The following is a 20,703-nucleotide window of genomic DNA, read 5'->3' on the forward strand; positions in this document are numbered from 1 at the left end:
CTTTCATTTGGCTTTTGTTTCTGTGTTTCACCGTTTTGGCTATCACAGTGGGCTTTGGAGCCTGCCAAGTTTTCCTTGTGAGTATTGGTGTTCTGCTGTTTATGGCTCCCTCTCCTGGGTTTGGATGAGCAAGGGAGGACCCAGTTTAAACAGCACTTTCAAGTCTTACTTTCCTGGTTCAAGTTGCTAGCCCAGTAATGGTACTGTTATCCTCTAGCTTTTTGCATGGAGGCTAGCAGTCCTGGTTACTTGAAGAGTTTTGGGTTGTCAGTTAATTGAAAAACTTCCTCTGGTGCTCAGCATAAGGGGATTTCCCGAGGGTGGGCCAGATGCTGGTTGTTAGTAAGCCTCAATTTGCATTTCACTGGCCCACAGGGTGGGGTTGAATCTCCGAGGGAGGCGCTGCTGCCTCTCCCCAGAGCCCTGGGAAGCAGTAAGATGACCACTGTCCCCCGTGGTTGCAACTCAGCAAAAGCTCTGAGTGCCCTCCAAATCCCAAGTGTCCCCACACAGTTCCAGTCCAGGCTGCCCTCCCTCTGCCAGAGCCCAAGGTGAGTGGCTCTGTCCTGGCTCTGTGCTGGGGAGCTGCTTGGGACTTTAACCAGAGGGCGCTGCTCCCAGCTAAGGCTGCTACCGAGCTGTCGACCGTGGGCTCCCATCCCCCGTCTTGCATCTTTGCAATCCTACCAGGATTGAGTCAGTGTCCCTGGTTATATGGTCCTTGCAAGCTGCTTTTCTGTTGCTTTTTTTTGTCGATTTGTCTGTGTTTTAGTTGTAATTCCAGTTTTGTCCTGGGAGACGGTCTGTGTAGCTTCCATTCACTCTGCTACCATTTTCCCAACCCACACATCACTTTCTGTGTGTGACTATAGATGACTAAAGGACTAGTCACACTGCAACAATGAGTAGAGAAGCTACAGAATTAGCTTTAGATTTTATCCAATAGTCAAGAAGAAACCCTTGCCATTACCAAAGATACTAGAATGAACAGTGGGGAGAAGGAAGCTGTTTTTTGTCATGTTCATTTAAAGATTATATTTGCATCTCACTTTGAAATTGCCTTATCTTTTTTTAATACCACCATCTTTTATATATATGTATATTTCTTTATTGATTTTAGTGAGAGAAGAAAAGAGAGAGAGAGAGAGAGAGAGAAACATTGATGAGAACAACCATCGACTGGCCACCTCCTGCATGCCCCTCACTGGGGAACTGGCTTACAACCTGGGCATGTACCCTGACTGGGAATCGAACTGACAATCTCCTGGTTCATGGGTCGATGCTTTAAAGAGGAGGAACTGAGCGCAGAGAAGGTCAATAACTGTCCAAGTCATACTGCCTCTGTTACCAGACAGGGCCTGGTCCTAGAACAGGTCTGCTTTAGTCCAACCTATAGTGCATGGGTTCTTGACTTTGTGCAGAAAAGATTTCACAATATGAGTCCTGGTAATTTTGAGAGTATGTTTATTAAAGCTGGTGACAATGAAACAAAGGAAGGACTTAGGGTAGAAGCAGCAACAGGACAGCGCCTAGGCAGTGCTCTGCTTTGGCTCCCTAGAAATGTTAGAGCAAAGGAGTGAGCCCAGGCAGAACTGCTTTTAGCTCACTGGGAAGTCAGAGAAAAAGGGGGCCTTGGAGACAGGATTGGTGGTAAGCCTGGTATGAGCTGCCACTGCCCATAGCTCTCATGGTTGCAAGTTTCATGGGGACCCATACAGTGTAGGAGGAAGTAAAAAGTTCATGCCCCAAAAGTGGCATGTGAGTGCTCTAGAGCAAGCCTGCCTGGGGTCTCTGTCTTGAGGGTTTTTATCCTTCTTCTGTGGGTGAGGATCTTAGGGGAGGGTTTCAATAGAATATTCATTAGCTTTCCAGGTATGTTTTTAATAATGATGCATCAAAATGAGTATATAGGGGAATTTGGGATTATTCTTTGGTCTGCATTGCTGTTTTTGTTGTTGTTTTTAATCTTGGGTCTTTCTGGCTTTAGCTGGGATTTTGTTACTTGTTCCCCCGATTTCATCTGTTCTTGGGTTTGGCTGGCACAAATGGCATTATTTGGGTTCCTGTCCTCTAGCTTCTTGACCACGTTAATTTAAGCTATGCATTCTCGGGTTAGGGAGAAGAGGTATAAACCATTTGCTTCCAAGTGTCCTTAGTTATGGAAGATGAGGTCTTCTGCAAGAAATTCACCAGTTAGCTATAAATTGTTCAAAATGTTTGGCTTTGTTTAATTATATTATTTCAGTCTCCACATTCTACTTGCCCAGGAATTTTCCTAGCTTCCTACTCTCCTGCCTCACCCACTCTGTGCTTTGGAGCATCCACGACGTAGGGCTGCAGTGAAATGGACACTGAAGTTCCTGGTTCCCAGTAGGTACCTGAGAGAGGTGGCTATGACCCTGTACCTAAAGCTGTCCCCACCCACCCCCAGAGGCCAGTCCCTTCTTTTGACTAATGGTGGTGTTTGAGGGAAATGAGGAGCTATGAATCTGCTAGCACTGATAATCAGAAGAGCTTCCTCCTGATTATCTGTAATGAATCAAAGGTGTCACTGATTCATGGCATGCAGTTTAGATTCCATTTACACTGATGAAAAACTAAGCATTGTGAAGCGGTTCACAGTCACATCTCTCTTGTACGAATAAAAGTTATTAATTTTCTAATCCTCTCTGGTACTTCACACACTGGATGTATCTACTTTGGCCATATAGAAAGCAACTTTGAAAGACAGGTATTTCCTTCTTCTGCTATAAGATGACACTCTATTTTGTCTTTAAAAATGATCTTCCTGGTGAGTAGCTCTTAAGAGTGTAATGTGAAATGAAGCCAGGTAGCAGCAAGACTGGCAGCCAAGGTATCTATGGAGAATTCACCTGCCAAAATACAATCCAATTATTAGACACTCCCTTTGTTTCCCTCTTTGTCTTTAAACCATTACAAATTTAGACCAAATCAAGAAACATAAAAGGGAGATGAGGTGTGATATGAAGCCAAGTCGGTAAATGAAAGTCTATCCTATCCATTGATAAACATTTGAAGCTCTTTTTCTTTTTTTACTAAATCACTAAACTAAAACAGTCACTTTTATTTTGGGAGTATGTTCTGCTACATGTGTAAGAACAAAACAAAATAATACAAATACATTGAGTACATATGGCACTCAACTATATAGGAGTGTTCGTTCTTTAGGTTGTTTTGACAACACAGAAAGGGATATTTCCTGAATTTTAAAAGTTATAACACACTATGTTAATATGTATATCTTCAAATAAACAATTGGATGATTCAGTTTGATTTATGTGAGCTTAAGAACTTTTCTGTCAACTTTCAGATGTTCATTCTTAAAGGTCAAACATTATTTACCCTTTATATATTCCTATCAATATATTTTGTTAACAATTTTTATTGAAGTATAATTAACATATAGTGAAACACTTTCTTTTTTTTATCCTCACCTGCGGACATTTTTTCATTTTTTGTTCAGATAGAGTGGGAGGGAGAGAAAGAGAGAGAGAACATCGACATGAAAGGGACACATCGAGTGGTTGCCACCCGCAGACCCAACCAGGGCCGGGGACAAACCGCAACCGAGGCACATGCCCCCAGTGGGAACCGAACCCGGGTCTCTACGGACCGCAGGCCGACACCCTAACCGCTGAGACAAACGGGCCAGGGCGAAACTCTTTAACTCTTGCTGCAAATGTCCATTGGTCACGACTGAGCCCCTGCCTTCCAGCCACCTGACGGAGTCTCAGCGCTCAGCCAAGCAAAGCTGCCATTCTCCACAGTGAATGTTCACTTCCGGGCCCCGAGTGGCAGTGCAGCTCACTGACGGGGACCCGTTCGGGGCACTGGACCAGAGAGTGAGTGTGCTCAACGGTGTCACCACAGAATGTGAATGACTGTGATTCCCGAGCTAGAAATGATGCCTTTTACTAAACTGCCTAGAGAAAACCACATTTTTTTAACCACATGTCTTTCATCTGATAAAATATGTCTCCAATTTCATCTTATTACTTAAATATTAATCATTTGTTGAATTTGAAAAATTTAAAACCAGTCCTAAAAATATGGTGCCATTCTCTAACACATTTATTATTGGCATTATATATGGAAGAAAAAAATGGAATATGCTGCAATCATGGAGAACATCACAACCATATAGTTTTAGAAATTGTGTTTGGGGTGTTTTTTTTGTTTGTTTTGATTTTGGTTTTCAAACCCTTTGTCCAAAATTCAAGTCCGTGCTCTACTTCCTGGAGGCATGGACATGTATTTCCTCAGCAGTGTGAAAACTAGTTAGCGTCCAAACAAAATATAAAATAAAAGGATTTCAGATAGAAAAATAATATGTGCCAACCTGACTGTGTTAGAGATGACAACCTGAAGGTGCTGGCAGGAGACACAAAGCACTGTAGAGCCCCTCCTCCTCTGCAAAGGTGCCTGCAACAGCCACATGTCCCAACCTTTGCTTTTTCCCAAAAAAACAAATAACAAAAATTACTCTGCACTGCAAGGCCAACAAACAAGTGAGCTCCAGAAAAGAAGGCTTCCTCTTGCAATCCAGTTTTTGCTTCTCTTCCTTCCAAACCATAGAATAGGAAACAGTGTTTCAGCACATACCTCCCCAGGAAGAGTGTTCTCCTTCCTTCCTGCCTGAGCGCAATCCCCTGTGCATCACCTAGTTTTATCACAACCTGTTTGGATGAAATGTGTTCAGTGTCCACATGTGAGAGTCTTTCCACACATGCTGCAGCTGAGTACATGAGATTTCTCTGAGCGCATAGGTTCTTTCACAGGAGACAGAGAAATGAGCCTTGTACAGATTTGGGAGAACCATTCCTTTTTGCCCACATGGGAGATTGATGACCTGTTTATAACTGAAATCTGTGTGGAGCATTTTTCATTATGGAACTAGCAGTTGACATTACACTGCTGGTGTTTACACAGTGAAATAAGAAGGTAACAAAGAAAGGGACTGTCACATCAGAGAGAAGATACAATCTGGCTTTCACTTTTTTCTCTTGGCAAAATGTACACATTTTATAAGTGGGGAAAGTCCTGCTAAAAACCCTCTCGATACTGTTTCTGAACCTCTGAATAAAGGTATATCTGGGAATTTTGTACCACTTAACTGTAGTTGAATTCAGTTTGTATTATCTTTCAATCCATTCAAAACTGACTTTGTAAAGATCTAACAATTTTCACTCCTGCAACATGTTCCAAAACTTGTATTTATTTCTTTCATTTCTAAAACACAGATTGACTGTCTTTGTGGAGCTTCAGTATTTGGGGTTTGGCTGAAGCAAAATGAAACTGCATCACGCTGGCTAGAGTTCAGCGTTTAACATTTTAGAAAAAGTCTGTAGTACGAGTGCAGCTGAAATAGACAGGAATCTACATTCTTGTTGCCTTCAAAGTAACAGAGAGCTGTGGGACCCGGAGGGCCCCAGTATGCTGTGGCAGGCCTCAGAAAAAATAGTGGTGATCCACAGGAATATTGGCAGGAGAGAGAAAAGCTTTCTTGGAACTACTGTTCCAGAATTTTTTACCAGTGTATAAAGGAACTAGAGAAACTAATCACTGACCGGGACATTGTTATGTCAAACCCAGCTTCAGGAGGCTGCTTAACATGGTCTCTGCTGCTCCTTGTGGCCCTGATTCTCATGCAGTGGTGGGAGGGGAGCAGGGAGCTGGCTCCAGCCCAGACCCCACCCATAGGGCTGAAACAAAACAAGCAATAGATGCCCAGGGTCTTAGAAAGGAAAATTGTGCCTCTGTGGTCTGCGCCAGTGAAATGGAAAGAGCTGTGAAACAGTGAAGGCACTCTATCCAGGTGCCGCACTCCGCAGGCTGGGAGGTCTGTGCGCCTGCTGCCTGTCCAGGGCAGGGCAGGGCAGGGCAGGTGGATGAGCTCGGCAGCTCTGAGAAGGCTCATGAGGAGTGGACCTTGCTACTGCTCTGCCCTCTTCTCTCTCAGGCCTGCAGCTGCCAAGCTAAGGAAGGGCAGGAAGGGTGCAGGCTGATTACACAGGGAACTTTCAGCTCCCACACATGTCTGAAGGCAGCCAGGTGAGGCAGGAGCAAATACAGCCCACCAACTTCAGAATGAAATACAGGGGGTGCCAGCGAAGGGAAGGTGCCCCCATCTGCCTAGTGGGGATGACACAGAGCAGTTGACTCCTCTCAATAGATGGGGACATTTTTACGGATGTGCTCAAAAAAAGATCTGACAATTCTTGGCAAGTAACTAAATATTAAAGAAAGTGGATTTAAATATCAATGATTTTAGAAGATAAATTAGCTGACCTCTTAGGAAAGAATTGAGATGAGATAGGAAGATGCCTACCTATTTAGAGAATTTGCTGGAAAAGATTTCAAAGAGTTTTTGTTGTGTTTTTGTTTTCAGTAATAACAGCTCTAGCAAAAGCAACGTAGACCATGAATAGAAATAATCAGATGTAGTGACGCAGTTGCAGGAGAATGTTGAAAGCTCATAGTTCCATTTCTTTTTTTGTGCAATTTAGATTTTCCTATAAAAGAGAAATACAGGGATTGTGATAAAACTTTTTTCTCTCCTCTTTTTAAGAACATTTACTCTGTAATTAGAAATTTTGATCTATGCTAATGAAGAGATATGGATGCAGGGATATTTGAAATTCACAGCTAATTCATAAATATTATCTTGCCAAGAATTTTGGTCTCTCCCCCAGTAGATCTTTCTATACAGAACACTACAAGTAAGCAAACCTGTTTTGGGTTTAGATGGTTGATTTTTCTGATGTCTAATTTTTGCTGAACTGACAGGCAAATTCATAAGGGTCATAGCTGGAGGCAGGCTCAGTTAGGGACTATTCTGGGTGTCTGAATTGAAGCTGAAGCCTAGTGCCAGTAGCTGGGAAATCCGGGAGTGTGAAACTGTAATCAAGTCTGGAGAGGTCAGCAAAATTCTAATTTGATCTAGTAAACACCCATTTCCAAAGGAGGTTGTAATCAAAGGGAAAATAGGTCAGGGGCCTTAAGAGTTCTGAGACAAGACTCAGTGTGGACAGGTATATTGGCTATGTTTTCTAATGTTCTCTATTCTTGATGCTCTGGCATTTGGGGCCTTGATCTGGAGGGGCTGCCTCTCCCTGGGCTGACGCATTACTAGAGACAGCAAACACCTTGCCAGCAAGCATACCTTTGCTTTATAAACTAGGCCATCCAGAGCCCACCTTCCCATCTATCCATTTCATCAAAGTCTGAATGGTGTATTGTACTATACAATACACCAAGCCAGGATTCCCTCTTCCTTAAATCACCCCAGGGTCAAGTACAAAACAACTAGGGATCACCCTATAGCTTAGGACCCACCAAAATTATTCATATTATTCAAACCTACATTTACTTCATGTACCTACCCTGCTTTGCCCTCTTTTTCCTGAGAAAACCCTAATACAAGCTTTGGGCCATGCTCTTCTCCTGCTCTCTTGTCTCCTGATGGGTTCTGGTGCTTTCCCATGTGGCCCTGCATGGCTTATGTCTTCCCTCATGACAGCATCTCCATGTCTGCTGTCTGACTATACCCGATTAAAACAAATCCTAGTACATTTCTGACACAACAAGGTTACTGACCATGTGAGACTGAGTGGTGGCTCGTGACATTCCTATTGCTGAGCAGGGTCCATGGAGAGGATTAGGTGTGCAGACCCTTGAGCTGCAGCTCCAGGAACGGGGGTGGGACAACCAGGAATCTACGTGCAGGTCTGCTGCACGGGTCTGATCAGGACTGACAAGCACAGGACTCGGCAGATCTAGCCATGGGACGCAGCACTGGTAGAACCAGGGGAGGAGGAGAGCTCTCACTCTCAAATATACTTGCTGTCTGCTGCAGCAGTTCCAATTCTGGAAATTTATTATCAGAAAATTACAAGATATTCACAAATATCCTTGGAAATCTTTTTATATTGCACATTGCTTATAATAAAAAAAGATACCAACCTAAATAGGAAGATTTAAGTATGTAACAATACAGTCTTATGATGCATCACTTAGACGTCATCTTGCACAGTGTTTTATGTCATATGAAATAAGAAGACATTATTAAATTTAAAAATAAGTTAATAAAACAGCATTATGATATAAGTAAAATAGATATTGACCTGTACTCAGAGATTAAAAACTGGCGTTATCTCTAGGTCACACCATTACACTTGTTTTGTGTGTGTACGTGTTTATTTTTTTGCATTTTCCAAATTCTGTACAGTGAACATGTATTAATACTTAATGATTCTCCGGCATGTAAGCTGGGTTGCTCCTAGAGCAGAACAGAGAAACCCTGAGCAGCCAAGAGATTCCTGTAGAAAGCATATGGACAACGAGTTACTCCTCCTCCGAAGACCGAAGTTCTACACTGAGGGCTTTGTAAATAGTGAGCGTTCAAGAAGCCCCAAGCACTTCAGCTGTAGGACAAAGCATTATAGAAGTTTATTTCCAAGCTCAACTACTAGTGTATCTGAGATCCTCTCCGGAGCTCCCTGGCTCCGAGATGAGGCCTGGTGGCCCAGGTGACAGGAGGCTCCCCAGCCACGGGGGTGTTATTAGATCTGGGCAGGGACAGGTGATGCTCCAGTTGGTGTAGAGAACTCATAATTAGCAACAGCAGGGTTACAAAGCAAGGAGCCTAAAAAGAAAGAAGTGAGGAGAAATAGCCTGCCAGCAAAGGGCAAGAATAATTCCCCCACGAGATCATCAATTTCTTAATAACCAAGGGATAATAGCAATTACACATAAAAAGAATGAATGTAAAGACTACGATACCAATACAATAATGTGTGAAAAGGGTAACCTTAGAGCATACAGTAGTTAATACATCTATAAGGAAAGGAAATCAATATCGGTCAATTCATTTCAAGATCTCTCTTTTTATTAGGAAACCATTATTTATCAGATCTAAGGAGGAGGGTGGCAGCACACGTCACTCTTCAATCCCTCAGCTATGCTCAGAGGAAAAACAAAATCTGGGAAACTCGTTTGCATTTGAAATAAATGCTCAGAAAATACTTGTTGCATATAATGGAAATCATGTAGTATGTTTATAATTATAAAGAATTATTAAAATGTTCATAGTCTAAATTTTAAACCTGCAATATTCACAAAGAAGCCTCTTTCTGACAAATAACCTGTGACAATTTCATAATATAGGGTTCAGAAACCTCATTAGACCACATGCGTGGTGCAGCTGAAGCACTCAACAGTTTCCAAGTGTTTGTCAAAATGTAATTAGGCAAACCACAGGCATCTGCAAATGTGACGCTTTTGCTCCAGGTGGGTGGAATCTCAGGGTGCCCCAGAGCTTTCCCGGGACGATTTACTCTCAGTGTCAGTGAATCACACACCTAAGCTGGTCTTTTTGCTCTTGCAGGAGAAAGTATTGCCAAATGCATGTATTAAATGAGGTATAACTTTTAAGTTTGATTATGTCCCTATGTGTGCTACCAAATGCCGATGGGAATTGGAACACTTTTTGATCTACAAAATGGGTGGTGCATGACCCTAGGCCCTTGCAAGACATGTCTATAGAATTTTATGTCTGAGATGATGGAGAAAAGCTATACCTGCCTAAGATTACATTTTCTGCCATTCGGCAGAATGGTGCTATTTTTTTTTTTAGTTGAGTTCTAGAAAAATGAAACATGCTATTAATGTCTTGCATATGGGAATAAATAGCAAGGAGATGCAGATCTTCCACATCTTCAGAGCAGAAGGTGCTTAGTAGACCCTCAATTAATTAAGGTTTCCATTGATGCAAACCAAATCACTACGGCACCAGCCTTATTGCTGGAAATTAGCTTCTCAAAGTGTTCTGCAGGGATGGTAGGGGTCCCTGGGACATGGCTCAGGGGCTGCCACTGCACTTCTGTGTCCACTGGTGCTCTGGACATTGTGGTCAATAGGAGTGCCACTGCCTCACAGGAGCCCTGCTTCAACCCAAACCTCTTTCTCTTCAGCTTCTCTCTACTAACCCTGAGTCAGGGTCTTCCTCTTTCATACTCTGCAGCGCAACACACAAGGGGATATGAGTTTCATAGTCATGGAGTGAGTACAAATGAAACTTTATTTCTCTTTAACTGAATTTAGTTCTTGAGCTCCCATTTCTGCTGATGGCAGAGAACTTGTTACTGCCAATGGAATTATAAACTATGTTACTAAGTATTTCTTGCTCTATTTTGGTAAATAGTTCAGGATGTTTTCCTTTCCATTCTCATTATCTCTCCCCATGGGTAATCTAAGAATCAACTAGACATCAGTGAAAGGGAGCATCTATTTCTTCTTTATCTGGTTCAGTTCAGTATTGTATCTACTGCCAATTTTCATTAAATTCAACCATGCTTCATCTACTGCTGAATGTCCCATGTTCCTGCTGTGCTTTGGTCTTCAGGTCTGCTGAGGTCACTCTGTGTCCTCTTAGTCCTGTCCATAGTCACGGGGCCTCTTCAAGGCCCTCTGCCCATCAATGCTCCCCCGACCTTGGGGGCTTGGAATGCTTTTGGATGGGCAACTTCTAAGAACTTTTGACAAGCAATCTCTCCCCTAAAATCTCCGTGGCCTACAATAATATAGGTTCATTCTCACATTATACACAGCTGTGGTTTTGTTCAATGTCCTCTTATTATTGGGATCCAGGCAGAAGCAACAGCTTCTATGGGAACAAATATTTGGAACAAATAATATAATCTACTGTACTCACTCACCATTCAGGAGTTGGGAGAAACTTGAAGCACAGAAGAGGTAGATATTTGGTTTCTCTCTCCTGAAAACACCCTGCTCTCACTTCTACACGCCACCACACTTTCTTGGCAGGCTGGTGTGGTCCTTTGCTTCCAGACCAGCTGCCTTCTCAGGCTCTGCCTCTGTGCTTCCCCCACCTAGGGGTTTGGACATTCTCTCTTCCCCTGGAGCTTAGCCCAGAGGTTTCAGAGAGCCGGGACCTTCCTTAGTCACTCATGAGCATATGTGCTGTGGTCATGGTTCCTTTAGAACTTTTCTCTCTATCAACTCTTTGACTTTTTTCTTCTTTTGGGTGAGAACACTGCGAAGATGTCATCATGCATTTTGTCCCACTGTCCCAGCCCTTGGGGCTCACAAACCCTTCTCTACCTCACAAAACCTAGTTCTTGCAATAAAAATTTTCAGCTTTCAGAATCTCAGTTATTGGTTCTAAAAAACTATATTCAAACATCAATGGACACCTCCGTTCTTGGTATGTCTGCCCCTCCCCAAAACAGTGGGTATCACTGATGTAATGGGTAGAATGGAAGATAATGTGGGGAAAACAGTTGTTATTTTTTCTGAATGTTATCCTGCCACACTTTCATTTATTTTTTATTTTTTTAATCCTCACTCTAGGATATTTTTCCATTTATCTTCAAATAGAGCAGAAGGGAGGGAGAGAGAAGGAGAGAGAGAGAAACATCTATGTGAGGGAGACACATCAATTGGTTGCCTCCTGCATGTCCCCAACTGGGGCCAGGATGAACCACAACTGAGGTACGTGCCCTTGGCCAGGATCGAACTAGGGACTATGATCGTGGGCTGATGCTCTAACTGCTGAGCCAAACCAGCCAGGGCTTGCCACACTTTTAATTAGGCTTTCCTGAAGTTTCAAAAATAATAGAAGAGAATGAAATGAAGAGAATAACTTACACCAGACTCCAGCTTCCTCCACCCTTACTGTCCAATTGTACTCCTCTGGTTTGGCCCCAGCTTCTCAGGTGTCCCCACATCAGCTCACCTCATCACATCATATCACATCACTCCTGGCTCCAGAGAGGTGAAGACATTTATCTTTTCCTTCTAGTCTTGTATTTACTTCTACAATCCACATTTTCTGCCTTGGAATGGGATAGGTCCCCTTTCAGGGTGAAGGGCAGCAAGACCATCCATTTTATGAGATGGAAACCTTCACCCCCACCTCATACCACCCTCAACTCCTTCCCTGGGTTTGTTCTGCCCCTGTGGTTCTAACAACACAGTCACACTAATCTGATAGAAGGACTGGCATCAAAATCTGGGTTGTTAAGTCTTAAATAAGTAGCAACATAGAAGAGACATCCACGGCCCGGTCGGTTTGGGCTGCATGAGGCTCAGATTAGTTCCTTTTACGTCTTTCTTCATCAGTGTTTCAATAAGCTTCAGAATCTAGCCTCATCTAGGGGTGCTAGGTTATTATTTTAATTAGCTTCATAGCCACCTCTGGACCAAGTCCACCTACTGTCACCGCAGTCTTTATCATTCTCATCTACTGTCCTAATTCAAAAGGTCTTATCTTTTTAAAAATTACATTATAGGTGTGATGCTGCCTTGACTGATTTCAGTGTACTGTGCATGCTGACCTCTTTTTAGGTGCCCTAGTCCTATGAACCCTGCACTTTTGTAAAGGCCCCTAACCACTCTTCATAAAACCCTGGTAGAGAACATTTTTTTTCTCTCTTCTGAGAAAAAAAACCATCTAAGAAATAATTAGTGCAAAATTAGCTAAGCAAGTGACCTCTGGGGCTGAGCATAAATGTTCTGTTCTCATGGACTCCCAACAGCAATTGAATAAGAATTGTACTAATTAACATTCTGAAGAGGCCATACCCTTGGACAAGAAACCAGAGGATGACATCTGTTGCCCAGACTGCTGCTGATGCCCTGCATGCCACTTAACCCGGAAGCTAACAACGGATTTGACTGCTTCTGACTCCCACCCAAGGGTTGCATGAGGAATCACCGATTACCTTTATAATGGGGTTGACATCACAGGCATGCTCCGTCACAAGTGGTTGGACCTCAACTACCAGTTCCTCTTTCTTTACACCCATTTTACAGTCATGTGAGCCTTTGGTTTTTCATCACAAGTGAGATGTAACTCATCTATAATTCTTTACAGATTCATGTCAGAGTACTTTTATTATACTCAGATACTATCATTGTTTCACTGAAAATCCATCAAAGGCTTTGGAAAGAACCAAAAAATAGTCAATTATTGTTAGCTTATTTCATTTGGTCTTAGAGAGATTTCTTTCTGGAACACAGAATGACTGGTTTTGAATATGCCTGTTCTGCTGGACCGTACAGAGGAAATTAATGTCAACTATGACAGCTGATCCCTGGGCCACTGCAGTTTTTAATATTCTACAAGTGAAATCATTTTTCAAGATTCTATTCATAAAGACGATTTTAGAGTGCTGATGTCGATGTAATTCTTATAGATTATTGGATACTTTTCGATTCAATAGTACCTTCCATTTATACTGGTGTGGGTAGTCTTTAAAGAGTCACTCAGCAGTCTCTCATCTGTTCCTGTAGCTCTCCTGTGAAACATAAGTATCCTTCCTGTCACACTGCTGAACTACACAGAGCTGACTAGCAGACAATTTAAGGTTTAATGAAGGGCCAGAACCCCAACTAGAACTCAGTTTTTCAAATTATAGTCAAATTTCTTTATCACACATGCTGAAAGAGCATCGGATTTGGTGTCAGATTGGCTTTAAACCTGGAATTACACATGTGGCTGCTTATATCACTGGGTGGCTCTGCAATGAGTAAGCACATAAATGTAATAATGCCACACAAGGGTGGACTACTGTTCCACTTGTGAATCTACATAGTCTGGTCACATGGAAGGCATGAAAAACGTCCTTCCACATGGGAGATGATCACATCAAGTTTCATTGTGGTGTCTCTGCCCTAGTGGTTCCCAACTAGAAGGGGCATTTCTGGAGGCACTTCTCGTTGTCACAAATGGAGGGGGTAAGAGCTACTGGCATCTAGTGAGTAGAGGCTGGAGTGCTGCTAAACATCCTGCAATTCACAGGACAGGCCCACAACAAAGACTTCCAGCCCCAAAGTCAATGGTGCCAATGCTGAGAACTCCTGTTCCAGAGTAGGGCTCCTTGAACTGACGTCGGTGGGCTCACAGATGAGCTGCGAGGATCCAGAAACCCACCCTGGTCTACTTGGGGCAAGTGCATATTTCTGGGCAGAGTTTATGATTGCCAGTCAGCGGATTCTCATAGATGTCCGCAGTTTTCAGTGTGGCTATCATCCTTGCTCTAGCTGTGCCTTAACACCCAGAGAAACTGCTGCTTACACAAAGTGTTTAGTCTTCAAGTCCTTTTGGGGAGCAGAAATGACATATCACATATAAATAAAATATAATGTTGTTTTGACGTCAACTAAGTAATGAGTGAGAGAAAGATGCACGGGAAGGTCGAGTAGATGATGGACCACCAGGGCTGGGAGCAGGCAGAGCGTGGGTAGTGCTGGGAGAAGAACATTGTCCCCACTCTCAGCTTCTTTTCCCTTTGTCCAGGGACAGTCAAATGAGACTGGGACGTATCTCTGAGAGTGAACTGCTCATCAGTAAGGGAAATAATTTTTTAGGTCAATACGTTTTATTCTGTGTTCTTCACAACACCAGGAAGTTTACTTATTCTACCTCATTTGAGATTATTTTATGCCCACAGTATAGATTATTCACCTCAGATCCAGGTCGGAGTCTCTTCCTAGAAGAAGTTGGAAGCTCTAGTGGAATCTAAATGTCACATTCAGACATCCTGGCTAAGTGGCCACCAGGCAGATGTTATAGTGTGGAAAAGTCAACACTTTGCTAGACCAGTGGTTCATGACTAAATTATTACCATGCATGTGAGCCTGATGAAGCTATGCACCCTCTCCTCAGAAAGCTGCTCATGTGCCCCAAACACACCTGATGTGGACTTTTCAAAATGACAAGGTTCCTATTCCCTCTGACACACAATCGAAGGCATCTTGGTTAGAGCACACACACACATGCACTTCTTTGTCCCTGTATCTTGTAATATTTATTTCATAAGGTCTTGAATCAACTTTACCACTCCTCTAGCTTAACCTTCTAAATTATCCTCCTTGATTTTTTGGTAGTTGTGGGAAATAAGATGGAGGAGATAGTTCAGACCGACTTTCAGACAGAATATTTTAATGGCAATGAGCTGCTAAATTGTAATACATTTTTCTCCTTTAATCTCTATGCATTGAACATGTCCAAAATACAAATAGTTATTTCTGGTGTTATTGTTCTGTTCATATTGTTTCCAGGGAGGCATGAATTCTGTGGGAAGAAATAAGCTGTTCATCTTTCTCTATATCTTTACTATTACTTCAAAAAATTCTGCAGGTAGATTATAATCCTTACCTTCCATTACATTCTGGATTATTTTGTTCTAAATCCAAACCTTATTTTCAGAACATAAATGAAGTTTACTGCAAATCAGACAGTTATGAAACTTTTTAAAAAGACAATCATATTGTGAAGGTAATCCTTTAGGAAAAAATAAGAAAGCTAACCCTACCCTCATACAGAAAATGGATAAAATCGAGAAGCACAAATGGGTTATAGAATTTATCACCTGCGACTCACATGGTCCAATCCTATCATAGCTGAGAGTAATCACATTGTTTTATCGCCACTCTGCTGCCTGTATGGTCTCAGCCCAGCTCCTAATTCAAGTGCCTCTGTTACAGAAGCTATCGCGAGCCGCCATTGGCTCAGGAGGGAGCAGTCGCGGAGGCTGAGCTATTCTCCCTTCCTCTGAATGAGCACTTCAGGGCAGGGTTTGGCTCATTAGTTGTAACAGAGCATGGCTCAAGCCACACAGTTCCTTTATAACTATAAACAGAAGAAACTTGTTTCTCCAGAGGTTTCAATACATCATCTATCTTCTCAGACAAACTCACTCACAGACTTGGAAAGAAAAGCAAGCCATCTTCCATTAGTATGAGTTAGTAATCCAGGTAGAAGTAAGGGCTCCCCACAGCATGAAAAATATGGCCATCGTCTGAAGTCTATTGTTAGTCACCTTTTACAGGCTAACATCTTCTAATTGATCAATTCAAACTTTGCTGAGACTCAGACCAAGACAGTTAAAGGAGCAGACAGAGAAGAACTGCCATTCTGAAAGGTAATATTTCCAAAGTGTTAGAGAATTTGTAGTAAACATTCTAGAAGCAGGAAAACCAGTCTGGTCATGAACCATGTGGAACAGAGTAAGGTTGGTTATGTTTTCCTATAACATAAGTATGAAGTCTGACTTTCTGAGATGAGAGTTAGTGTGCATATGATTAAGCATACATACTCTGCAAACAGATCACCAGGGTTTGAATTCTGGGTCTTTCACCTCTGGGTGTGTGATCTAGGGCAAATTACTTAACTTCTCTATGACTACTGTTCTTGTCTGTACACTGGGGTGTGCTCAGTATGTTATTCGAATGGTTGAAACTTAAATAATATATATAAAGTATTAGAATCTATGAACAGGGCTTGAAACAATCACTCAATCAACAAGTATTTACTGAGTGTCAATTATGGGCCAGGTGCTGTTTTTGGCACTTGGGAAATAGCAATGGACCAAAGAGACTAAAGTTACAAAAATTATTAAAGTTACACACACACACACACACACACACACACACACAACACATATCCCCAAAACTCATGCAGATCACATTTTATTTTATTTTTTTATTGTTTGAGTCACATTTAATAATTAATTAATTGAATAATTAATTAAAAAGGTACTTGAACAAAAGAAAGCTACTTTTTAAACACAAATGAAATAAAATTTATTAAAGATTTAGATAATAAAATATGTCTGAAATTTGAAAGGAAATAAAAATTGAACAACCAGTCACTGGTTGTTTAAGATAAATTTTCTAAGTTAATGAATAATTTTACCTTAGTACCAGGTCACAGTTTATAGCAAACACTTAATAATTAGTGCTGTGAAAAGTCTAACAGATTGTTTTCATCACAAATGGAACATACACGCCAGGAAGCCCAAATCCTGTTTATCTGCATATTGCTCAGAGGATGTGGCCACCTCAGGAGAATTTTCCTGGTTTTCTAATGAAACTCTTCTCTTCCTTGGTATTTTGAATATTGCTTAGAATATGGCCTCACATGTGGCCAAGGAACTGAGATTGTGCATGGAGCTCCCTAGCTATCTCTCTCAGCACAGGGAGCAGGGAGGCCCTGCCAGCATGGTGATCTGCTCTGATTACTGTAGTTGTAGCAGGTACAAGTTTTTTGGCTTCAGTGTGACACTTAAGCTCATCTGTCTAGATAGCCATAGCCCCTGCTGACCTTTAGCGTGTCCTTACCCCCTACTTAGTGTGTGGAAGCTGTGAATAAAGGCATTGTTGGTTCTTCTGTTTGTCTTACTTGGAGCATGCTGGCCAGTGCAGGCTCAGCCCATTGTCTTTCCAACAATCACAGAGGTAAGAGGTTAAAGAGACCCGACACCTGAGACATTGCCATCCTTCATCCCCTGGGTAATAGACCAACCAAAGTTGCTGACCTCTCTTCCAGTACATTTCAATTCACTACCATTAATCTTTTTCACATTTAAGATTGCATGCACAACTATGCAAATTAGCAGAGTCTTATAAGCTCAGGATTTGAAAGAAATTGAGCTAATCTAAAATGAATTGATGGACAAGTAAGGGCTTAACTAAAGATTTAGAACATACTCCACAGCCCTGGAGAAATATTTCTGCCTACCCATTAGGTATAGAACTGTTAAACAAAGAGATAGATAGATAGATAGATAGATAGATAGATAGATAGATAGATAGATGATAGATAATTAGATGTAGATGTATCTATATCTAGTATAAAAGATAGTTTTGTTGTTGTTGTTTTTTTCCTCACCCGAGGACATTTTTCCATTTTTTGTTCAGGTAGAGTGGGAGGGGGAGAGAGGAACAGAGAGAGAGAGAGAAACATCGATGTGAAAGGAACACATCCAGTGGCTGCCACCTGCACAACCGACCAGGGCCGGGGACAAACTGCAACCGAGGTACGCGCCCTTAGCGGGAACCAAACCTGGGTCTCTCAGGACCGCAGGCCGACGCTCTAACTGCTGAGCCAAACCGGCCAGGGCTAAAAGATAGTTTTTAAACCCCCTGTAAAGTATGGCAATATTACATTATTGTATATATTATATTACATTATATCTGTATCTATATATACATACACATTATATATACATACACATATATACACATCTGTGTAAGTTGCTGAAATGATATACAACTTTGATACATGAGCACAATCTATACTAATGTGAACCTTTTAAACAAAATCTACATGGCTAGCTTTTGAGGAGGATATATTCATGATAACTTTGAAATGAGATAGTAAATAAATAAAAACATAACTTTGTAGAGTTCATATGCAAATCAAAAACTTATCAGGAGAGCTGAGCGGTAGCAGGTCTGGTGAGGTTTTATACACCTGAAGAGAATGTCAAGATGCAGCCGTTTACAAGCTAAGAGGCAGCCCAGCCCAGCTAGACTGATTTCCCCCAAGAAGCTGAGATAATTCAGGCAAGAAGAGAAAAACAGCCCAGGATGTCAAAAAAAGAAAAGAAGAGAAGGTTGCCAAGAAGCATCAGGATGAGATTAGAAATTGCTGGCCACCTGCGTTATCTGGGGGGATCACTTGCATTATCACTGAAGCACTCTACAAAGAAAAAACAGGACATGTGACTTCTCCAGATTTACAAATTATGGATTTAAAAATATTTGTATTAATTCTTCACCTTTGCCTGATTTAAGTTGGGGATGTTCAAAGGATGCTTGGCTCAACATGTTAAAGGAAGAGACCTGATACATCCATAGCAAACATTTTGAAGTTCTGCATTCTGACATGGGGTGGTATGAGAAGTATGCACACTTCGTAGGGAAACATTACCTTGTGCAAGACTTTTTTGTTGGATTTATATTGACATAAAAGGACATAAATAAAAATATGCTTCAACCCATTGGAATTACCTAATTATTAATTGCTTCCAAACTTGAGGAAATCTATGCTAAGCTAAACGAGTTTGCTTATGTCATGGATAGTGCTTGCAGTGAAGATGATATGCTAAGGATGGAACTCTTCACATTAAAAGCTTTAGAATGGGGACTTTGTCCTGTAACAACCACCTCCTGGCTAAATATCTTCCCCCAAGTTGATGCTGTTAAAGATGCTCCTAAAGTTTTTCTACCTCTGTATTCTTAGGAAAATGTCACTCAGATAGCTCAGCTTTTAGATCAGTGCATCCTAGCCACTGATTCATTAGCGTTCCAGCGCAGAATATTGGCTGCCGCCGCCTCATGCCATTTTACCTTGTTGAAGTTGTTAAGACAGCCTCAGGTTTGGAATGAGGCAGCACTTCTGTGTGTAGATTGAATGGCACCTTTTGTCAGTATAGTAAAAAGTACTAGTCCAGTGAAGCTGAAAATTTTTTAAGATTTCTATGGAAGACAGACACAATATCCAGACACAGACAAATTATCTGGCTGTGCTGGATAAAGTAAATTACATAAACATCTTCAGGGAGGGGGACAGTTGTCACCAGTGTGCATGCACATGAAGGCATTATGACACCACTGAAGAGTGCTAAAAAACCACCAGGAAACACTAAGGATGTTAATTAAGCAGACAAATATTCACCGAGTATTGGGTAGAATTTCATAAAAATGAACTACTAAAGTTTTACAGTGCTATGACTGTCCTAGCCAATTCAGAAATTTCACTTCAATTCTTGGATTAAAAACAAAAACAAAACAAACACGTAAAATTGGTAATAAGGTAGACATTTATTTCATTCCTATGTTAGCTGTTTAAAGAAATAGCAGGACTTGCTTACAAAGATGAATTCATTGGTAAGGTGACTGGATAGAAGCCAGCCATGATTTATACTATAAAAATTTTTTATCTGGTGTTACTATGTTTATCTTTAAAACAAGGAATTTTATCATTAAAATTTTAGACTAGATAAGTGCTACTTTAAAGGATACATTAAGTGATATAATACTTTGGATCTAGTTATTAGATTCTCAGAATTCATATACTCTTCTTGATCAGTGCAATTTGGTTCTTGAAAAAAAATTTAAACTTGTACACAAAGGTTTAATTTTGTAATAAAGTGACTAATTTATCTATCGGTGCTCTAGCAAACTATTATAAAACTTGAGTATTTACAAATGGTGATCTTTAATCTGTATTTAACTAGTTTATTTGCCTTGCCATAACATTTTTAACCAGAAGGGCTTAGAAGAACATGGTGTTCAAACTGTGCTCCAAACAGAGGACATACCAAAGGAATCATAAACAAGGTAAATGCTATGGCTCAAGGGGCTTCGACACACAAGTTGCTTTATACTAATTTTTTTGCACAATTTGAGTGGAAAATCTTAAGTATCCTTTCAAAATATTTATATGAAAGTCACTTTGTATCCCTAAGATTTTTTTATTTAATTTAGTGTGACCAAATTCCAAAATGGTGGTGGAGTAAATGGAAGCTACACACACCGTCTCCCAGGACCAAATTCGAATTACAACTAAAATAAAGACAAATTGTTGGGGAAAAGCAACAAAAAGCAGCTTGCGAGGACCCATGGACACTGAATCAATCCTGGTAGGATTGCGGAGGCGTGAGAGGGGGCCTGGGAGCCAATGGACAGCAGCAGTCTTAGCTGTGAGCAATGCCCTTGGAGTTAAACTCCCAAGCAGCTCCACAGTACAGAGCCGGAACAGAGCACTAACATAGCCACAGCCACTCACCTTGGGCTCTGGCAGAGGGAGGGCGGACTGGACTGGAACTGTGTGGGGACATTTGGGATTTGGAGGGAGTTCAGAGCTTTTTC

At 41.4% G+C, this 20,703-nt stretch overlaps 1 pseudogene; it reads left to right on the top strand.

Annotated features, from left to right (window-relative positions):
- The first annotated feature begins 18,310 nt into the window (after window positions 1-18,310).
- LOC118619230 lies at window positions 18,311-19,491 on the top strand (annotated as a pseudogene).
- Window positions 19,492-20,703: the final 1,212 nt, after the last annotated feature.

This window comes from Molossus molossus, unplaced genomic scaffold (assembly GCF_014108415.1).
Source record: "Molossus molossus isolate mMolMol1 unplaced genomic scaffold, mMolMol1.p scaffold_m16_p_6, whole genome shotgun sequence".
Classification (NCBI taxonomy): Eukaryota; Metazoa; Chordata; class Mammalia; order Chiroptera; family Molossidae; genus Molossus; species Molossus molossus.